Below are 23,499 nucleotides of genomic sequence, written 5' to 3'. Positions count from 1 at the left end.
TCTGTGAGCTCAAGGTCAGCCTGATCTAAGGCAGGGCTACACAGAGAGACCCTTTCTCAAAAAAAAAAAAAATGCTAAGAGCTGAGGATATTTAAGCAGCTCTACCAAGGATCAAGGAAGGGGCTTCTGGGATCTATAAGTGCTGACTCATTGAAGGGTTAGTCATTGCTTCCATCTCATCTTTTTTTTTTTTTTTTAGATTTACTTATTTTATGTACAGAGTGCTGTATCTGCACCACACATGACTTTATGCCAGAAGAGGGCATCAGATCCCACTCTAAATGGTCATGAGCCACCATGTGGTTGGTGGGAATTGAACTCAGGACCTCTGGAAGAACAGTCAGTACTCTTAACTGCTGAGCCATCTCTCCAACCCCCATCTTAACATCTTTGAACTTCACTTGCCTTCCCCCGCCCCTCCCCCCCGCCCCTCCCCCTCCCCCCCCTGCTGTTTCCTATATAACCCAGCCATTTTGGCCATGTGTTCTCTTGGCTCTTCTCCCCCTCCTCCCCCTCCCTGTCCCCTCTTGTCCCTCTCTCTTCTTTTCCTCTCTTGCTGTCCCCCACTCTTTCTCCTCTCATGCCCTGGTCTGTTCAGCCGGCCATGTTCAGTCTGGGCTCTCCCAGATACCCCTGACTGTTCACTCCCTCCTATCTACAACCTTCTCCTGCCGGGGCGGGGCGTTGGTGGAGCATGCCTTTAATCCCATCCATTGGGAGGCAGAGGTAGACGGATCTCTGTGAGTTAGAGGCTGGCCTGTCTGGTCTACATAGCAAGTGCTACAATAGGCTCCAAAGCTACAGAGAAACCCTACCTCTAAAAACCAAAACAAAACAAAACAAAAACCTTCTCCTAACTATACCTCCTTGGAGAGGTCATGTCCTCGTTTTCATTCAGCCAGCAAGTATATATGTGCACCATGTGCATATCTGATGCCCAAGGAGATGGGAAGAAGGCGTCAGATTCCCTGGAACTAAAGTCGTGGACAATTGTGAGCTACCATGTGGGGGGACGGAACAGAGACCCTCTGCAAGAGAACAGATGTTCTTGACTGCTGAGCCATTTATCCAGCTCCTGGCTTGTTTTTAGAGAGAGAGGGTCTATGTACCGCTGTCTGGCCTGAACTTGCTATGTAGACCATGCTGGCCTTGAAGTCACAGAGATATTCCTGCTGTTGCCTCCTGGATGCCGGGATTAAAGGCCCTGCCACCACACCTGATTCCTGGCTTGTTTTAATGAGGTTTGGAAATTATATTTATAAATCCTAAGGTATTTAGTAATGCTTTACATTTCTAAGGCATTCCTTTTCTTCTCTCTCTACATTTTCCATGGGCTTCAATTGTCGGGTCTTTTAGCTCTCACAAGAGCATATGTTCCACACACCCATCCTGTTCTCTTCTGGCATCACCGTGATTACTGAGTTTCCTGACAGATTTAGGACTTTCTTCTGTTTTTAAAGATGATTTCTTTTTTAGGAAGATTTATACGTTTGTTATTTAATGTCTCTGTGTGTGTGTGTGTGTGTGTGTGTGTATGTGTGTTGTTTTGCTTTGCTTTTAAAGACAGGATCCCTCTATGTAGCCCTGGCTGTCCTGGAACTCACTTGAACTCATAGAAATATGCTTGCCTCAGCCTCTTAAATCCATCCTGGATGCTGGGATTAAAGGCGTGCGCCACCAACGCCCGGCGGCATCGAGATACTTCTGATGCTCTAGTCTGCATCTCTTCCCTTTCCTCTGAGGAATGCTCAGACCTCTGTCCCATTCATCTACCTCTCAACATACACTACGTTTGACCATGGACATCATCTCAGAGAATGACTTTGCCTAGTTACTCAAGCCAGGAAGCCTTTAATTCCTTCATCTGAGCATGGTGTTGTACCTGCAATCCCAGCATTTAAGAGTTAGAGGAGGAGTCCTCAAGTGTAGGAGTGGCCAGCTTGGCCAGCATAGCAAATTCCTCTCTCCCTCCCTCCCTCCCTCCCTCCCTCCCTCCCTCCCTCCCTCCCTCCCTCCCTCCCTCCCTCCCTCCTTCTCTGTCTCTCTCTGTCTCTCTGTCTCTGTCTCTGTCTCTCTCTCTCTCTCTGTTTTGTCTTTGTTTGTTTTGATGGACGGGTTGTTTTTGTGCCAGGATTAAAGGCCTGTGCCAGCACAGCCTGCTGGCTTTCTCTTTAATTTTACTTTAATCTATTCTCTCCAAAGCAGTACAGTTTTTTGTTTGTTTTATTTCGTTTCTGAGACAGTGTTTCCCTGTGTCACAGTTCCTGGCTCTTCTGGAACTTGCTTTGTAGACCAGGCTGGCTTTGAACTCACAGAGATCCCCCTGCCTCTGCAGTCTGTCCAGTGCTGCTAGGATTCCAGGATTGTGTCACCATGCCCACCCAAGCTTAATATTTTAATATCCAGTTCTTCCATGTAGCCACTAGGATGAAGTTCTCCTTCTTTAAAAGGTCTGGTGCTGCATGACTCAGCTCTACATAACCCCCATCTCCAACTGCAGGTACCTCTCCACTCAACCATCCTGAGCTATGTCTGTGCTCACTGCCCCAGCCATTGTTACTTCCTGCCCTTTCTTCGTTCTTGATTAACCCTGTCACTTCCCAGACAGCCTTCAGTCTCCCAAGTGATCCCTGTGGGCCCTGTGATTCCTCCTGGCATTCCTGTTCCTACATAATCCCCTTCCCTCCAGGGCACAGTTTCTTGGTGCAATTCTGAATAAGAGAATACCAAAATAGTAATGGGATGTGAACTCTAAGGCTGGGTTGTATGGGAACTGTAGTTTTGTTTCGCTTTTTTTTTTCTTGCTGCTCTCCCTTGCTCTACACAACCTTTGCCTGTGAGCAGTGGAGGAAGTCTTGCAGCTCTCAGGAAAAGGAATCCCAGCACCATTCTTGTGAGTGGGCCTGGAATGAGTCTTTCCCTGCTCCTTCAGCAAAGATCAGCCAGGTAGAATCCAACCAAAGCAAATCTGGTGTCTTAAACTAGAGTGTTTGGGAAGTTAATTACACAGTAATAGATACCCAGTGCTGTCACAGAACCTGTGCCTGAGCTGGGCGTTGGTGGCGCACGCCTTTAATCCCAGCACTCGGGAGGCAGAGGCAGGCGGATCTCTGTGAGTTCGAGGCCAGCCTGGTCTACAAAGCGAGTTCCAGGACAGCTTCCAAAGCCACAGAGAAACCCTGTCTCGGAAAAAAAAAAAAAAAGAACCCGTGCCTGCCTCCACACCTGAGTTCTAGGGCTGGCAATGTCTGCATCTTCCATCTCTAGCCGTGGTCTTTCCTATAAGTGACCAGTGTCCAGGCCATACCCAAGCCTCCAGCTTGTGGCACTTGTAGTGAGAAGGAGGAAGTTGGCACGATTCTCTCCAGGCCTCTTAGTACTTGTCCTGAGACATATGGATCCACTTAATGTCAACAGGCGCAGCCACTTACACGGTGCACTGGGGGCGCACTCCGATTTTCTGAATGGAGTCCCGGAGGGAGGGCGCCTTCCAGGGTGGTTCAGGATGACTAGGCTCTCTGTGCCTGCGGTCCCAGCAAAAGCGAAAGTGGAGCCTCGGTGTCTTCTTGCACTTTTCACTTTCTGGCACTTGCATAGCAGGGCCGCCACCCCCACCCCTGCCACACACACTAAGGCCCCAAGGGCACCCCAGGCTTGGCCTGGCCTGTCTGTCACAGGGTCCTGTTGGGCTGGAATGCGGTGGTCCCTGAGCTCTAGAGACATGTAGGAGGACAGAAAAGCAGTCCGACTGTACTGGTTGCACCCAGGTATCCTGGGTACTCCTCAAACTCCTGTGATGTCCGATGCACTGAGGTTGTGTGTGTAGACTGTGCCACACATTCATGGGCTCTGAATTTTTACAAAAGGCAGTGGGTTGGAGGAAGAGAATTCTCCTGAATTCCAGTTTTGTCACTTACATGACCTGACCATCTTATACCTTTCGTTCTTAGGGTGGCTGGGAAGCTATTTCCCAAGGTTGTTCCAAAACAAAATTAGACCTCAGGTACGACAAAAGGAGCTTAACAACCCTAATATTTTTTTCATTGGCAATGTTAGAAACAAAAGAAGCTTTGAGGTTTGTTGTTTGTTTGTTTGTTTTCCATTGCTGGGGCCCTTCCAATGCCAGGCTAGTAAACTACCAGCCTTTGAAAGATTCTGCCGTCTAGTTGACAAGGTGACATGTTTTGGTTTTTGGTGTACTGGGAAAAGGTTGAAGGTAGTGTCATTAAGGGACTCCTGTTTGTTTTGTTGGTCGATTTTATTTTCTGAGACAGGGTCTTGCTATATAGTCTAGGCTAGCCTGAAATTCCTTACGTAGCCTGGTGGTCCTCACACTCCTGCCTTAGCCTCGTGAAATTGGGCTATCAGCACGTCACCGTACTTTGCGACTTTTGCTCTATTGTTTTTTTTCTGATAGTTTTTGTTTGTTTTGGTACAGATAATCAAACCCAGAGCCTTGTTCCTGTTAGTGCTCTGCCACAGCCCTGTTATGTTGGTTTTTTTTTTTTCAGCCTGACTCTCAGCCCTGCTATCTTAGGTTATTGCTGTAAACCAGCTGCTCTAATGCCAGGAGAACAGATATGCCCGAACCTGCCCCTGACTCTCAGGAGGTGAGGTATTTCTCCTGTTAGTAGTCAGAGTGCAGCACCTTTGCTCTGTGGTCCTGCGTCAGATGGAAGTGTCCACGGCAGATCAAGAGGCACAGGGAGTATAATGGTGATATACTTAAGTCCCTCCTGTCATGGTGGGCAGATACAGACTCTTGGACCACACTCGGCTGACCCACAGGCATCATTCCATTTCCAAGTCAACAAACCTGTCTTCGTAGGCTAGACGCATCTGAGTGTCTTTATATCATTCCGATTAGAACTGGTAGGTGCAGGACCTGGTTGGAAAGAAACTCCGACTTCAAACATGGATTCCAGTTTTTTGTTTCTGTTTTTTTTTTTTCTCCTCAAATCAGCCATGTTTATCACCTGACAGTGTTTAGCTGCCCAGTCTTCAGCATGATCAGAAAAGGATCCAAACATGTTACACTGAGGGACTGGGAATGTGGCTCACTTGGCAGAATGCTTGTCTTGCACACAGAGGCCCTGGGCTTACTCCATAGCATAACACAGAGTAAGCTGGATGTGGTACACCTAGAGTCTGGTGGATCAGAAACTGAAGGTCATTCTGGGCTGCATAGTAAGTTCCAGGTCAGTCTGGGATACCTGGTTAAGAGCATTGACTGTTCATTCAGAGGATCCAGGTTCAATTCCCAAAACCTACATGAAAACTGACAACCCTCTGTAACTTCAGTCCCAGGTGATCTGACATCCTCACATGACATACATGCAGGCAAAAGGCTAATGCACATAAAATAAATACATAAAATATTTTTTAAAAAGTCAGTCAGTGGTAGCATAGGCCTTTAAACCCAGCACTCAGGAGGCAGAGGCAGGGGGATCATATTCGCAGCATACAAAAGGACACCCCACATCAAAAGTGTTACAGAGAATTCTCAATAGAGGAATCTCAAATAGCTGAGAAACAAAGGCATGTTCAGTATCCTTTGTTCAGTATCAGGGTAATGCAAATCAAAACTACTTTGAGATTCGATCTCACCTGTCAGAATGGCTAAGATCAAAAAAACAAGTGACTGGGTCATACTGGCAAGGATGTGAAGCTGGTGGGTGTTGTGGAACAACCTTTTTGTACACTGTGAAGATGTGTCGTTCTGATTGGCTTAATAAAAAGATGACATCCAATAGCTAGACAGGATTTTCAGGCACACAGGACACTGGGGAAAAGAAGGGGAGATTCTCCAGCCAGATGTAGAGTAAAGGTAATAAGGCCATGAGACAAAAAAGTAGATTGATTAAAAAAAAAAAAAGGTTAATTTAAGTTGTAAGAGCTGGTTAGTAACAAGCCTAAACTATAGGCTAGTCTTTTATAATTAACAAAATAATCTCAGTGTCATTATTTGGGAGCAGGCGGTCCTGACAGAAAGATCTAACTACAAGTGGGATTGCAAACTTGTACAGCCAATTCCTCAGAAAACTGGAATCAATCTACCTCAAGACCCAGCTCTACCAGGAGAGCTTGGTCCACAGAATCTCATTATAGTTGGTTGTGAGCCACTATGTGATTGCTGGGAATTGAACTCAGGACCTCTGGAAGAGCAGCCAGTGCTCTTAAACTCTGAGCTATCTCTCCAGCCCTGTATTTGGTTTTTCAAGACAGGGTTTCTCTGTGTAATAGCCCTGGTTGTCTTGGAACTGACTATAGACCAGGCTGGCCTCAAACTCATAGAGATCCTCCTGCCTCTGCCTCCTGAGTGCTGGTATTAAAGGCATGGGCCACCATACCTGGTTGTATTTTAGGTAAATGTATACACAAATTAAATAACATTAATATTATAAATATGTAGTAAATATTCTGAAGGAAAGTAATGAAAAAACATAAGCAAGGCCTATTTTATTTTATTATTATTTTTGAGTCTTGCTATGTAGCCCTGGTGGGCCTCAAACTTCCATCAATACTGCTGCCTAAGCCTCCTGAGTACAGAGACTCTAGGCATGCACTGCCATAACCAGCTATAGTTTAGTTCTTTAAGGACCATTTCCAATTTTTTTATTTTATTTTTATTTTTTTTTTATTTTTTGGTTTTTACGAGACAGGGTTTCTCTGTATTGTTTTGGAGGCTATCGGTCCAGCCCGGCCTCGAACTCACAGAGATCTGCCTGCCTCTGCCTCCCGAGTGCTGGGATTAAAGGCGTGCGCCACCACCACCCGGCCCATTTTTTTTAGTTATACTATACTGGTGAGAAGTCTCTTGCCTCAACAGAACAACTGTATTCTGTAAACAATTGCTCAGGTGTGATTCCAACAACCTAGTAAAATTTATCTTCCCTCAAGTGTCATTTAATAAGAGCTAATAATAATTAACTTTAAGTATAGGAGTTACATTTAATAAGCATCTTAATGCCACAGATATTACCTCATTTAATCTTCACAGTAATCCTGTGAAGTATGTTTCATTATCTCTTTATTTAAAAATTAAGATATATATAAATAAATCTTTTTTATTGAAAATAGATTCTCCTTTCACACAGTACTTGTTGTCTCTGGATAGAAATGGAGAAGATGAGCTGGAGGGTGTTCAGGGTTCGTGAGGTCACATGTCAGTGCAATGGCAGATTCCGGGTAACAGAAACCCAAATGTCAGGGAAGGCTGGTGGATCTTTCCACATGGAGTCATGGCACTTGAAGCTGATGTTCAGAGGTAATCACAGATGCTTTCACCACCCATCATCCAGGAGCCTCTAAAAAGAGAAGTTGGGAAAGACTAGAAAAGAAATGTAAAAATTTGCTGGGCTCCCTGGAGCAGGTTTGTAGTCCCAGCTACTTCAGAGGTGGAGTCAGAAGAGAAAGCTCAAAGCCAGCCTAGATGACCTCACTGTGTGTCAAAATAAAAGTAAAATGAGGACTGGGAATATACCTCAGGGGTAAGAAAGAGAAAAGGAAAGAGGGGTTTTGGGAAGGGAAGAAGGGAGGAAGGAAAAAAAAGTAATGCTTATTTCAGATGGGGTCTCACTATGTTGCCCTTGTTGGCCCAGGACACCACCTGAGTATGTCTATCAGGCTGGCCTCAAATTAGTGAATCTGCTTGCTGAGTGCTGGGATTACGTTATAGTTCTGTCCATCTTGGAAAGGTGATACTGCGTGAAGTGAATTCATCATTTAGGGCTCTTTCCCAGGTCAGCCTTGCTTCTTGTACTCCAGCCTCTGTCTCAGAAGTCGCTGTAACAGGAAAGCATTCTGGTTCCCTCCGCATTCCTGTGTTTGCAGCGTTTTCTTGGCCTCCTTTCCCACCACACAGTGGATGGAGCTTTTCCTACCTTTGCATTCAGAGAAGGGTGTCTCTGATGGTTGGGCGGCACTACGTGACCCCTGTCTTAATCACCACAGACTGAAAGTGGAGGTGCAGTGGAGCTCTGTCTTGGTGGAGGTGCACGCCTGTCATTCCAGTGCTTGGCCATTGAGGAAGGAGGGTTTCGGTGAATTCAAGGCCAGCCTGGCACGTGTAGGGAATCTCAGGTCAGACGGAGTGTGTGAGACTCTGTCTCACCACCACCCTCCATTCTGCTCCCCCAACCCCACTACTACTACCCCCACCACCTCCACAAAAGAAAGACAGAAAGAAGGAAGGACGGATGGACAGACAGACGGGCAGGCGGGCAGACAGACGGGCAGAAAGACTGACAGACTTCTCCTTTGTGTCCCTAGGATGCTATTAGAACAGTTCAAAAGACCAAGGTGATTCTGTCTGTACCAAGGGAGCCATGTCTGGGGAGGTGTCCACCACAGTGAAGTTATGCTGTCAGTCTCAGTGTACTTCGTAATAAGCTACAGGCTGAGAAGAGGCAGCTCTTCCCCAGGAAGTTGTCCATAAAGACGAAGTAGGCAAAAAATGTCGACTTGAAAGCAGCTGAATTTAGCCTAGGATGTTAAAAAAAAAAATCAAAAGTTGCTAGCACTGGGTAGTGAGATTGCTCAGTTGGTAAAGGCACTTGCTGTCAAGCCCGTTGATAGGAATTCCGTCACTGGAGCCCACGGTAGCGGAAGGAGAGAGCCAACTCCTGCACCTTGTCCTGTGATCTCTGTTTGTGCATGTACACACACACACACACACACACACACACACACACACACACACACGCACGCACGCACTTAAAAAAATTAAAAAGACCAGTGAACAAGACTGATTCTGTGCTCATTAGCCGTGAGAGCTGTGCATTCTGTGAGGGGATAAAATGAACCGAGCATAAAGATTAGATGCTTAGCGCCCAAGGAAGGTATGCTCTAAAGAGATCAAGTTGCTAAATGACCCTGTGTTTTGTTTATCAGTGCCCCAAGTCAGCATCAATTCCTCTTTCCTCCGTCTGCCTCAGCTGTGGGTCTGAGACACCTCCAAGAAAGCATGAGGAATTCAGAAGGATTTTTTTTTCCTTTTCCTACTCCCTGTCTTCTTCCCTTCTTTGTGTTTTTAGAGACAGGATTTCATGTAGCCAAGCCTGGCCTTGAGCTCCTGTCTCCAGGTTCTAAGAACTGGGATAAAGGCATACTTAGCCAGTTCCTTCCAGCTTCTGAGAGAGATGATTCAGGAGGAGGAGGAGTGGAGAAGAAGTGCTGCGTGAGAACCGGGGAGCTGGGAATATGTCGTCGTTGGAGAGGCACACTGCCCTCAGGGCTGTAGGAAAAGATGTGTGTGTGTGTTTAGTAAAATCTGGGAAGGGCAGCTGTAAAACGTATGTTACCTACCATTCCTGACACATTAGATGAGGTCCTTAAGTTCCAGGTTTTGATTCATCCTGGGAAGAGGGTAGCATTTCACAGCGGGATCCTTGCTGGTCCTGTTCTTCCTGAGATCATGTGTTCAGAACCTGTTTATCAAGACCAAGATGCTGTTGGCTGGTCTGCAGAAAACAAAGCCATTAATGATAGTTAACGTATTAATTGCAGAAAGCATTTCTTTAGGTTTCTGTTGGCAACAAGTTACCAGCTTCCTGAGTAAGTGAAGTACATCCAGATTCAATTTACAGCCCAGTCGTGCAGGGGTTTAATCTTCCTGCTGCAGGCTTTCATTATTGTAGTTGCCAAAGTGCCAAGCTTATCATTTACAAGTCATACCCACATGCCATTTAGAAAAACAAAAAACAAAAAACCCAAGCCTAAAAGTAGGAATGAAACTCAGGAAAACACCAATCCAGATAAATAAATCTTATGTCCAAAGGAGAAATCTTGTAAACCTGTGCTCAGGGTTACACTAATTACCGAAATTCCTACTGATTAAAGCGACTGCATTCGCTGGCCAGCCTGCCACCACCGCCCAGAGGAAACTGGAGAGTCTCACAGTTCTGAAAAAAATGTCTTCTCACACGCCCTACTCATCTCCTACTATGTTCTTATTCATCCTTAGGGAACATAGAGGGCTCTTCCTACAGCAGCCAGGAGCGTATGCCCACGGGGATGGACTGTACCCCAAGCATGGCACCCAGGGGGCTGGGGTTCGCTGCTCATGGACACGTGGAGCTTTGTCACTTGGCCACCCACTGTGTCTGTGACCAGCCGATGTTAGACATACACACAGTCTTCAAGACTAAGGCTGAGCAACAATGAAAATATCTTGGCCGGGCACTCGGAAGGCAGAGGCAGGTGGATCTCTGAGTTCCAGGACAGCCTGGTCTACAGAGTGAGTTCCAGGACAGCCTCCAAAACAATACAGAGAAACCCTGTCTCGGAAAAAAAAAAAAAGAAAGAAAGAAAGAAGGAGAATGAATATCTAGAAACTATTGTTTCCAAGCCTCAAAGCCTTGAGCCTTCTTTTCTTGTTTTTCCCTGTCTCTGGACAGTCAATAAATTCTATAATTTCTTTAGGCATTTTGTTGTCTTTTTTTTAAGTGTGTTTTTTTTTTTTGTTTTGGTTTGTTTTTGTTTTTTGGTTTGTTTTTTTTTTTTGGTTTTTCGAGACAGGGTTTCTCTGTGGCTTTGGAGGCTGTCCTGGAGCATGCTTGGTAGTCCAGGCTGGTCTCGAACTCACAGAGATCCTCCTGCCTCTGCCTCCCGAGTGCTGGGATTAAAGGCTCAGCCAAAACGAAGCTCTCTGAACCGTGTCCATTGGTCTTTATGGAGACATCACTGGGTAGGCGTGATCAAACGATGGGCAGCAATACTGCAATGGGATTGGACCAAAAGAAGATAATCATAATCAAGTACTAACTCACAACTGTCAGGTAGGGAACCCAGCAAGGTCTTTCTGTTGGGATTCTTTAGCATTCTCCTCAGTGGTTGGGGCTGGGCCCTCTGTGAGGCAGGTCTTAGAATCCCCACTGGTCAAAAGACCAAGGGAGGAGATAAGCATTTCTAAGACCTGCCTGGGGAGGGGGAGGGGAGGGAGAGGAGAGGGGGAGGTGAAAGGCAGGCAGAAGGTCAGAGATTTTGCTTGCTGAGGCCAGCAACATCAACTTTAGTCGCCTGTGTTTTTTCACTTAGCCAGTAACAAGGGCTGTGGACTATGGTGGTGGTTGTTATTTTTGAGACAGGGCCTTGTGTACTACAAGTTAGCTTCTTATTTAATATATATCCAAGGCTGGCCCTGAACTCTTGAACCTTCTGCCTCCAAGTCTTTAGCACTGGAATAATAGGCATTTGACACCACACCCAGTATATGCAGAATTGAGGACTGTTAGGCAAGCACTCTACCAACAGAGCTACTTCTGCAGCCCATGATGTTTAATATACAAGATTGTTTGAGGAAAAGCAATAAACCCAGCTCTCCTCTCTCTCTCTCTCTCTCTCTCTCTCTCTCTCTCTCTCTCTCTCTCTCTCTCTCTCTGTCTACACACACACACACACACACACACACACACACACACACAGGTTTTTTGTTATTTTAAAGTTACTGCTGGAAAAATATCGATCTCATCTAAAATGGTTCCTCTGGTAAGAAAGGTCTTTACAGTGCCTGTATGATCAGTTCTGTTCAACCACATTTCCTGCCCTGGTCTCTTTAATCCCCTTCCTCAGCCTAGATCAACTATTCCTTTTCAAAATACAGCCAGTGTGATCTATAGTATTTTTGCTATCCCACAAGTCTGGAAGAGTTTAGGGAGCTGAGGAAGTTGTTTATTCTTCTATGGTCATAAACATTTTCAAACAGATAAAAGCTGGGCAAAATATGTATTCTTCAAAGAAAAAAAGGCTGTTGTGAAAAAAAAAGGCTTCTAGACTAAGCATGGCCCGAAAGCCTGTTTTCATTCTTTGCGGTGGTGCTTATGCTAACATTTCAGGTGTATTTGTGTACAACTTCTTCACCCTCTTAACCTAGGCTTCAACTTGATGTCTGTAACTTTACCCACTCCAACCTCACAGTACCCCCTCACCTATTTGGGCTTATCTTCTAGGAAAGGCAGTTTTGATTCCACATCTGGGTTTATGGATTTTTTTTCTATTAAAAATTTAGATTAGCAAATTGGGCAGTGGAGTCACTCACCTTTAATCCCAGCACTCAGGAGGCAGAGGCAGGCAGATCTCTGTGAGTTCAAGACCAGCCCGGTCTACAGGACCTAGTTCCAGGACAGCCTCCAAAGCTAAACAGAGAAACCCTATCTCAAAAAACAAAACAAAACAAAACAAAAAACAAAGAGAGAGAGAGAGACAGATGTTAAGAGAAGCTTTTCTTTTGAGAGGAGCCTTCCTGCCAGCCTGGTTCTAGAGCCGCATCAGTCCCAAATAAACACACAGGAGGCTATATTCATTATGAAGCTGTTGGCCTTGCTTCTTTCTTACTGGCTAGCTCTGACTTAAGTAATTACCCCATAATTGTTAATCTAATTATGTTTCTTACCGGAGAATAGTTCCGGGCTTCCTACCCCATGGCGGTTACATGTTGATTCTTGTGTTTCTCCTACCCAGAGTCCTTCTGGACTCCTAGTCCCTCCTATCTAGATTCCCTATTGGCCAGACAGTGCTTTATTGACAAATGCACAGGACTTCCCCAGCAGACAGAGAGACAGAGAGACAGAGAGAGACAGAGAGAAAGAGAGAATTTAGATTAGCTTACAAAATGATGGGTCTTATTATGTCATTTATCCCTGAACCAAGGCTTTGATCTAACTGGTCCCTTTTCTTGCCCCCTGATAATCTACCTTATTATCCTCTTACCAAGTATACCCTATTACCTTATCTTTCCTCACCTAACACTTCCTACTTTGCTCTCATGATCCTCTTTCTATTTTATTTTACATGTATTTGTTTAACAGGTAAAGGCACTTGTCACCAACCCCGATTAGTTGCATTTGATCCCCAGACCCTGCATGAGAGAAAGAGAAATTAACTCCCGAGTTATCCTCTTACTTCTACAGGTATGGCATGGCACACTGAGGCTCACATACACACATATAAAACACATACATACTAAAAATAAATAAGCCTTTAAAAAAGTCCATTGTGTCAGCTGGGCGTTGGTGGCACACTCCTGTAATCCCAGCACTCAGGAGGCAGAGGCAGGCAGATCTCTGTGAGTTTGAGACCAGCCTGGTCTACTGAGTGAGTTCCAGGACAGCCTCCAAAACAACACAGAGAAACTCTGTCTCGAAAAACAAAAAACAAAACAAAACAAATTCCATGTGTCTGTACCACAGTTTTTTTATATACTCATTTGTTGATGAATAGCTAGGCTGGTTCCTTTTTCTGGCTATGGTGAATATATAGCAGTGAACATGGGAGTGTAGGTAACTCTGGAGTCTTTTAGGTACACATCCAGGATTAGGAGATTTGGGTCACCTAGTAGTTTTATTTTCAGCTTAATTTTTTTTTCCCAAATTGTAATTGTTAATGTGTGTGGTAGGGGCATATCAATGTGTGTCCGTAGAGGTCAGAGGACAACTTGCAGAGGTCATTTCTGTACTTCCACTGTGTGGATCCTGGGGATCAAACCCAGATTGTCATGCTTGGCAGCAAGTACCTTTGTTAAGCAATCTTGCCAGCCCCTATTTTCAGCTTATTTCCATGGTGGCTGTATGAGTTTACATTCTTTTTCCTTTTTTAAAAAAATTTGCATTTATGGCCGTTTTGCCCACATGTATGTTTGTGGACTGTCAGGTCCAAAGGGAAAACACTCCCTCCCCCCAATCCCTGTTAGGGTTACTATTGCTGTGATAAAACACCATGACCAAAAGCAACTTGGGGAGGAATTGGCTTATTTTATTTATTTAATTTACTTACTTACTTACTTATTTTGTTTTTCGAAACAGGCTTTCTCTGTATTGTTTTAGAGGCTGTCCTGGAACCGTTTTGTAGACCAGGCTTGACTTAGACTCACAGAGATCTGACTGCCTCTGCCTCCCAAGTGCTGGGATTAAAGGCATGCACCACCAAAGCGCCTGCCTGGAATGGGTTTATTTATCTTACCATTCCATGTCACTCTTCATCATTGAAGGAAGTCAGGGCAAGAACTCAGACAGAGTAAGAACCTGGAGGCAGGAGCTGATGCAGAGGCCACAGAAGAGTTCTGCTTTATAGCTGGATCTTTTCCTCAGGACTACTGGCTCCCCATTAATGACATGGAAACTTATTACTAATTATAAAAGCTTGGCTATAACTTAGGCTTGTTACTAATTAGCTCTTACACTTTAAATTAGCCCATTTCTATTAATCTGTGTATTGCCACATGGCTTATGACTTTACCTGTCCTCCAGCATGTCTTGCTCCCTCTCTGTCTGCTGGTGACTCCCTGGGAGTTCAATGTTTTGTACCTAATTTACCTTCTATCATAACTAAGGAAAATTATTATTATAACTATCTAGTCTTAAACTCCATGAAAGACCTCAGAAGGATATAATATAACCTGAATAAAGAAAGTGCACTACGGGTTGGAGAGATGGCTCAGAGGTTAAGAGCACTGACTGCAGCCGGGCGTTGGTGGCGCACCCCTTTAATCCCAGCACTCGGGAGGCAGAGGCAGGTGGATCTCTGTGAGTTCGAGACCAGCCTGGTCTACAATAGCTAGTTCCAGGATAGCCTCCACAGCCACATAGAAACCCTGCTTCGAAAAAAAACAAAAAAAAAAAAAAGAGCACCGACTGCTCTTCTAGAGGTCCTGAGTTCAATTCCCAGCAACCACATGGTGGCTCACAACCATCCATAATGAGATCTGGTGCCCTCTTCTGGTGTGCAGACATACATGGAGGCAGGATGTTGTATTCATAATAAATAAATAAATCTTAAAAAAAAAAAGAAAGTGCATTACAAGCAACTTCCAAAAATGTAGACAGGACAGAGACATCTGGTTTCCTGGAGAGTCACCCAAAGTTCTCCTGTAACTTTGGGGCATCCATCTTCAATCTATGCATCTAAAGGATCTGACAGACTTTTCTGTGAAGCAGGAATTTTTGGAGGACTGTTCTACACTGTCTTGGTAAAGTTCAGCAGTGGCTTTCTTTTGTGTCTTGCTATCCAGTTTGGACAGCATTCTGTTAGCAGCCAAGGCAAGGACAGTTTCTTGCCCAAATGGCTAGCTTTTACCACAAAGAGGTTCTTCGATTAATGTCTATTATCCTTTAAAGAAAGTTTGGCCGATAGCTTAGGCTTGTTTTCCACTACCTCTTATAATTTAAATTAACCTATATTTTTATTAATCTATATTCTACTATGTGGTGTTTACTTCTATCCCATTTAGTGTATCTGATTCATTCTGTGTCTGTCTTCTGTCTGGCTTCTCTGCCCTTATGCTTTCCAGTGTCCTCTCTGGCCTGAAAATCCTGCCTAGCTATTGGCTGTTCAGTGTTGTTTTGTTTTGTGAGACAGGGTCTCAAACTCACAGAGATCCGTCCTGCCTCTGTCTCCCAAGTGCTGGGTTTTAAGGCTTGCGCCACTAACGCTCTGGCTGACTGTTCAGCTTTTTTTTAAACCAGTCACAGTGATACATCTTTACACAGTGTAACCAACCACATATCTCACAATGTTTCCCCTTTTGTCTAAATAAAAAGAAAAGGGTTTGAATGAACTCTGATACTGCTTACCGGCTTGCTCCCCATGGTTTGTTCTGTCTGCTTTCTTATAGACCCCAGGACCACCAGTCCAGAGATGGGTCCACCCACAATGGCTGGGCACCCCCATCAATTACTAGTTTAAAAAATGTCCTACAGGCCAATTTTATGGGGACATATTCTCAACTGAAATTCCATCCTTTCAGATGACTCTGGTTTATGTCAAGTTGACATAAAACTTGTCACCACACTGATGAGGGATATTGAGCCACACCAAGTATTCAGGGAAGGGAAGTTGTATGTTACTTTATTAGAGAGAGAGAGAAGTCACTTACACGAGAAGCCGAGATCTGAGGTCAGCGCTCAGCTGGTCTCTGACCTCGACCGCAACCCCAAGAGAAAGCATGACCCCTCCTTCCTTGACCTTTATCTCTGCCTACCCTCATGTACCTGTGACCACGCCCGTTTGGGCTGCAGGTATGTGAGATCTATACCTACACCACACCGCCCCCAAAAGAGGACAGGCTATTGACTCAGTCAAAAATTGATTTCTAGTGATTAGATAAAAGCCAGCATTCCTCAAGAACTTGTGAAACTAGTTCCCATCTCCCAAAAGGAGTGGACATAGGACTCTCCACTGACATGTACCTGTGGCTGCTCATCAAGCCCATCCTGGCTTCCGGGGTCCCTCAGTTCCCCCATATATTTTAAAACTCCTCCCCTGGCATCCTGTCCTTTCTCGCTCCTCCAGGCTTCTCTCCTCCTGCTATTGTCTCTTCTTCACTGATAGCCCTGGCCATGTCTAGTTGCAGGGTCCTCCCTGCAGGTGGGGGGGGGGGGGGCGGGTCCAGCTAAGTGGGATAGTGAGTGTCGAGGACTCAGACCCTCCCCCCATTAGTTACCGGGGAGAAAAAAACACACACTGAGTCGGGAGTCTGTCGAAGCAGGATCTCGATTTATTCCAACAGGCAGGAACTTATATAGGACTGAGACAGGGTATGGGAATCTTAGGATAGGGTAAGGTAAAGTGAGGAGTTAAGGGCCAGTAGTATTCCACCAAGCAGGCAGGTAGCTAGGCAGGGGTCTGGCTGAGTCACCCCCCACGTGGAGGTTACAGGTTAGAGCCAGGTCGCCAAACTCTAGCCAGGTTCAGGAGGTTACACTGGGCCTCACATCTGAGCCCTAAACTCTAGCCAGGCTCAGGAGCTTACACTGGGCCTCGAATGCAAGCCTTTCCTAGGCCCAACATCTAGTCCGCTGGCCATATCCAAACTTTCTGTTTCTCTTGGTCTCTTGCTATTCTCACTATCCCTTCCCCCCACACTCTCCATCTCCTGCCACCTACACAACTCTCCTCCCACTCCTGCTTCCCTAGCAACGGCCGTGTCCAATCCGCTTCTTTCTTCCTCTGCTCTGGACTCTTCCAGATGCCTCTGGATGGTTCTCTCTCTTACCTACAACAAAAACCGTTCCCTTCACCCCTATCATGGCGCAGCCACGTCAGCAGTTTCTTTACTGTGCCCCCTCACATACACGAGCTTGTGTGCCTGGGGCTCAGGGAGGCCAGAAAAGAGCATTACAGACAGTGCTGTAAGAGAAAGAAGTGAGAAGAGCTGGGCGGTGGTGGCGCACGCCTTTAATCCCAGCACTCGGGAGGCAGAGGCAGGCGGATCGCTGTGAGTTCGAGGCCAGCCTGGTCTACAGAGTGAGTTCCAGGACAGCCTCCAAAACAATACAAAGAAACCCTGTCTCGAAAAACCTAAAAAAAAAAAACCAAAACAAAAAAAAAACTGTTACTTCCTGCCTGAGAGAGTTAGGCAAAGTGGAATGAATTCCCAAGGATGGAGAGGAAAGTAGCTTCCTCATTAGTTAGGCCAGCCTGGTCTACAAAGCAAGTTCCAGGACAGCCTCCAAAACAATACAGAGAAACCCTGTCTCAAAAAAACAAAAATCAAAAAACAAAAACAAACAAACAAAAAAACTAACCTTTTCGTGGACTAATTATCCATTTACCTTCTTTTTTAAATATTTTATTAATTTGTTATATATACAGTCTTCTGCCTGCATGCCAACGGAGGGCACCAGATCTCATTCAAGGACCTCTGGAAGAACTTAACCACTGAGCCATCTCTCCAGCCCCCATTTATCTTCTTTTGTGTAAACTAGTATGCATGTGGTTCTTTGGGTTGTGGAATATTATTTTAACTGGGCAAAGATATGCTATATTTGTTTATGCTTCAGGATATAACTTTAACTGTGCAAAGGTGTATTATTCTGGTTTATGCTGCATTTGTTTAATTATGAAAAGATGTTGTTGCCTGCCTAAAGCACCTGATTGGTCCAATGAAAAGTTGACCGGCCAGTAGTTAGGCAGAGAAAGGATAGGTGGGGCTGGCAGGTAAAAAGAATAAGTAGGAGGAGAAACCTTGTCTCACAAAGAGGAGAAGGAGGAAATGAGAAGAAGGAGAACAGAACAAGGGACACTCCTGGGACAAGAAGTCAGGCAGGCTCCAGACAGTCAGACACAGAGAAGCAGTGAAAGTAAGATATACAGAGGTAAGAATGGTCAGGGCTGGAGAGATGGCTCAGAGGTTAAGAGAACTGCCTGTTCTTCCAGAGGTCCTGAGTTCAATTCCCAGCAATCACATGGCAACTCACAACCACCTTGAATGAGATCTGGTACCTGCAGACAGAAGGCTGTATACACAATAAATGAAAATATTAATAAAAAAAAGGAATGGTCATAAACCTTGAGGCAAAATGTAGACAAAGAAAAACAGGCTAATCTAAGCTAAAAGAGCTAGCCAGAAAAGAGGTAAACTAGGCTGAGCATTCAAAGTGAATAAAGTCTGTGTGTCATGATTTGGGAGATGGTTGGTGGTTTGGTCTGGAGTTCAAATCCAGGGTATTACAGCAGAGATTCAGTTCTCAACAAACCGTTTGTTTGTGAACACGTTTCTCTATTTTTAAATATGTTTCCTAATTCTTTTATTATGAATTCTTGGCTACATACAGAGTTTGAAGATAGCCTGGGCTAAGCAAGAGTCTGCCTGGAGAAAAAAAAAAACTAAAATATGTTCAAATGCTGAAGTTTGTCTATTAGGAATTCAGGATACAGCATGCTTGCTCAAATAGTATGCTTCTCAGTGTATTGTTCACTGGTCTTTGCCAGGGTGTTTATTTTCATTTTATCGAATTTCTTGCAGTACTAATACAGTATAAGATTAACTGCAGAAATTGCTATCTAGATATACTATGTGACTGTTACTGACGGTGTAATAAGAAACAAACTTTTCTTACTTGATGATCTAAAATCTAAGATTGCATTACTATTTTTTTTTTTTTTTGGTTTTTCCAGACAGGGTTTCTCTGTGGCTTTGGAGGCTGTCCTGGAACTCGCTTGGTAGTCCAGGCTGGTCTCGAACTCACAGAGATCTGCCTGTCTCTGCCTCCCGAGTGCTGGGATTAAAGGCGTGCGCCACCAACGCCCGGCTGCATTACTATTTTTAAATTAATAAACATTCATTTAAAATCTTAACAATGCATTTTTTTTTTCTTGGAGCCTGTCCTGGAACTTGATCAGTAGACCAGGCTGGCTTTGAACTCACAGACACCGTGATGCTCACATGGACAAAGTACACCTGGGCACATTCATGGACCCACACAAATGTAACATACACATGAATTCAACTATCAATGGACAACATAGACCTTTTTATTTATTTATTTGGTTTTTCAAGACAGGGTTTCCTCTGTGTAGTTTCAGAGCCTGTTCTGGAACTCATTTTGTAGACCAGGCTGGCCTCAAACTCAGAGATCCACCTATTCTCTGCCTCCAGAGTGCTGGCATTAAAGGTATGCGCTACCACTGCCCAGCAGTTTGAAAATTTTATTGGCAATCATTCTCTATAGAGAGGTACAAACAAAAGATATAAATGCAAGCATTTTTTTCTTTTATACACTGTAATCTATAGGAGGACATAAACTTTTAAAAATTATTTATTTGTATTTTCTGTACATTGGTGTTTTGGCTGCATGTATGTCTGTGTGAGGATGTTGGATCCCCTGGAACAGGAGTTACAGACAGTTGTGAACTGCCTCATGGGTGGGAATTGAACCCAGGTCTTCTGGGAGAGCACCCAGTGCTCTTAACCACTGAGCAATCTCTCCAGTCCAGGAGGACATAAACTTTAAATGTTTTCTCTAATGTTGTATTGCTAATGTCTCTTCCACGTGTTTGCCTTTATGTAGCAGGTTCTTTAAGAAACATTTGCTGGATAAATGAATGAAACTCAGACGAAAGCTATTAGAAAGCAGTCATTGTTCTGTGAGTTCCAGGTCAGCCTGGTCTAAAGAGCGAGTTCCAGGACAGGCTCCAAAGCTTCAGAGACAGCCTGTCTGGAAAAAAAAAACAAAGAAAAAATAAAAGAAGGCAATCACTGATTTTTGTCATTATAGGTATGTCATGTAACTGTCATTATAGATACTAGTAGGTTGCAAATGATGTCCTTTACATCCAGGAAAAATTTGATCTTTTCAACTTTTTATGTAACATGATCTTCAAGAATAAAAATTCAAAGTAGTTGACAAATAAGAATAAATTAAATTCTATAAATGAAAGCCAACAGAACTATATAGAAACAGATCAGAAGGGCTAAATGAGCTTGAGACATCTAGTTGTGAAATGATTTTACTACCTGGCATATAATTATGCTCATTAAATGTTGGCTAAATGAACACAAATGCATGTGTAAGGCTATTTGATAGCAAGAACAGTACATTATAATCAAAGTAACTGACTTAAACATACTATCTAGTTAACCAAAAAAATTTTTTTGAGAACTCATTATAAGTTCATCATGGTGCTATAGCCATTAAAAATACTCCTGCATTTCCCTAGCATTGTGCAATTTAATCACTTATCCAAATTCATATATAATCATGAGTCGTTTCTTCCTTTCTTCATGATTAAGAATCCACTTAGGGTGTTTAGGAAATAGTATTTTAAAGGAAGCTCATAAATGAACTATTAGCCTTGAGTAGGGCCAGTTATAACGTGTTCAGGCAAAAAAAAATGAAGAAAGTACCTTTGGAATGTACCTGGATGTTAAAAAAAATAGCAGGTGGTTATTAAATTGTATCTAAGGACTGTTTTATAGCTGGGTAGTGTTGGCACAGGTCTTTAATCCCAGCACTTCAGAGGCAGGTGGATCTTCAAATTCCAGGATGGCCAGTGCTATACAGAGAAGAAAAACAAACAAAAGAACAGTTAACCTGGCAATGGTGGCACAGGTCTTTAATACCATCACTTAGGAGGCAGAAGCATGTAGATCTGAGTTCCAGGCCAGCCTAGTCTACAGTGAGTTACAGGACAGCCAGAGCTACACAGAGAAACCTTGTCTCAAAAAATAACAACAAAAAACAACAACAACAAAAAAGATATCTCAGGAGTTCTCTTAAGGATTTTGTTACTATCCTTCCTATGAAAACTACTCCAATTACATCTTGACTCCTACTTTGAGAGTTGAGGAAGCTCTGGAACTTTCAGGTTCTTTTTTCATTGATCTGCATGGGCAGGGATTCAGAGATTCCCCCTGAATCCTGAGTGCTGGGATTAAAGGCCTGCACCACCATACCAGGCAGTTGCATTTCTTTTAAGTAACAGAAGTTTTGAAAAACAAGATACTTGGAAATTTTGAAGATCTTTTTTATCTTATGTACCTGGGTATTTTGCCTGCATTTATGTCTATTTTGCCTGCATTTATGTCTGTGCATAATGTCTATGCCTGATGCCCCGACAGGCAAGGAAAACATGTCAGATCCCCTGGAAGTGGAGTTACAGACAGGTGTGTGTGTGCCATGTGGGTGCTGGGAATTGAACTTGGATCCTCCAGAAGAGCAGCCAGTGCTCTTTTTTTTTTTTAAGGTTTATTTATTATGTGTACAACATTCTGCCTCCATGTATTCCTGCATGCCAGAAAAGGGCACCAAATCTCATTATAGATAGTTGTGAGCCACCATATGGTTGCTGGGAACTGAACTCAAGACCTCTGGAAGAGCAGTCAGTGCTCTTAACCTTTGAGCCATCTCTCCAGCCTGAGCAGCCAGTGTTCTTAATTACTAAGCCATCTCTCCAGCTCCGGATACTCGAAGTTTTTGTACTTTCAAGGCATTTGATAATTTGAAGCCAGTTTTGGAGATTCAGTCATAAACCAAATAAGTATTTGACACAATTCACAATAAGTTCCAATATTTCCCCAAGAGCCTAAAGGTGCTTATGGCCAAGCCTAGGCCAATCTGAAGTCAACTCCTAGGACCCCATGGTATGCATGGTCAAAGGAGAGCGCTGAACTGTCCTTTGATCTCCATATTCAAACACACACACACACACACACACACACACACACACACACACAGAGTGAAAGAAACATAAAAGAAGAAAACAGAAATTTATGCTTAGTGCCATTTTTGCCACCAATGGAAGCCTGGATGCAGCTCTTTATTACCTATGGACAAAGACAAAGATGACAATTAAGGCTTCACTATAACCTCCAAATTCATTTTAGGTCAAATGCAAAAACTGTAAGGTATTGTAATTTGAAATAAACCTATAGTAAATATCTGTTTTTGTTTTTGGAGACAGGGTTTCTCTGTGTAGTTTTGGAGCCTATCCTGTAATTTGCTCTGTAGACCCTGCTGGCCTTGAATTCACAGAGATTGGCTTGCCTCTGTCACCACTGCAGGGCTAAACTTAAGTATATTTTATAAGCAGTTATAAAGAAACCATTATGTAGCTGGGTTGTGGTGGCACAAGTCTTTAATCCCAGCACTCAGGAGGCATAGGCAGGAAGATCTCTGAGTGTGACTCCAGCCTGGTCTACAGAGCGAGTTCCAGGACAGCCAAGCTACACAGAGAAACCTTGTCTCAAAAAAAAAAAAAAAAAAAGGGGGGAGGATCCATTATGTGATTATGTGGCAGGCATTGTTTTAGGCACCGGGATAAACACATAAGAGAAAATCTTTGGGCTGGAGAGATGGCTCAGCCGTTAAAAGCTAGGCTCACAACAAAAAATATGAGAAAATCTTTGCTGTAAGGAATTGTGTTTTAGTGAGAGGTGTCATTTCCCCCCTTCTTACAGGAAGAGGTTTACAGAACTTTTTTAAAAAGATTTATTTATTTATTACATATACGCCAGATTGAATTGTAGATGGTTGTGAGCACCACGTGGTTGATGGGAATTGAACCTAAGACCTCTGGAAGAGCAGTCAGTCTCTTAACCTCTGAGCCATCTCTCCAGCCCCCCAGAACTTTTTTAAAGCTGTGTTCTATGAGTTGGCTATTGAATTAAAAAAGCACTTCCTAAGCATTTCTTTGAATCTGCAAAAGCAGTGAAACTCGCCAGCAATGATGACGCTTTACAGTGAATTTCACATTTTGCAACAAGGGACCAATATCAAGTTCTTGAAAAAAAACATCGTTTTCTCCTTCCTCTCCCTAACATGCTCCCAGAATCATTCAACCATTTTTTACGGGTTGCTGGGCTAAAGGAGTAGTATCCCGATTGTTCTTTCATTTCCTACTTTTCCATCTGAAAAGTTACTTCAGGGTCATTCTCTGGAACCTCCCTTGTTTCCTCTAGATTAGGTCCTTCTAGAACTGTCTATTTTCTTTAGAAACATTTAGGTGTTAGATTACCATGTATTCCGCAAGGAACAGTGTGTATTTTTGCTTCCACTTTCTGTCTTCCCAAGTGGCTTTTCTGGGGAGAGGTGCTCTGCATGGCTGGAGGACTTGTGTCTTTTCAGAAAGTGGCACCATTCCCACAGTAATTACCACCATGCAGTTCGCAGAGGCTGGAAAATTTAGGTCTAAGCAGAGCAAAGCAAAACAACCCAGTTGCGGGTTGGATCATGTTTGGGAAGTGCAATGGACAGTGTCAAGATGGGATTTTATTAAACGACTCAT

This window comes from Mesocricetus auratus, unplaced genomic scaffold (assembly GCF_017639785.1).
Source record: "Mesocricetus auratus isolate SY011 unplaced genomic scaffold, BCM_Maur_2.0 Super-Scaffold_100001, whole genome shotgun sequence".
Taxonomy (NCBI): Eukaryota; Metazoa; Chordata; class Mammalia; order Rodentia; family Cricetidae; genus Mesocricetus; species Mesocricetus auratus.
The sequence above is the reverse complement of the archived record's forward strand: the minus strand, read 5'-3'. Positions refer to the sequence as shown.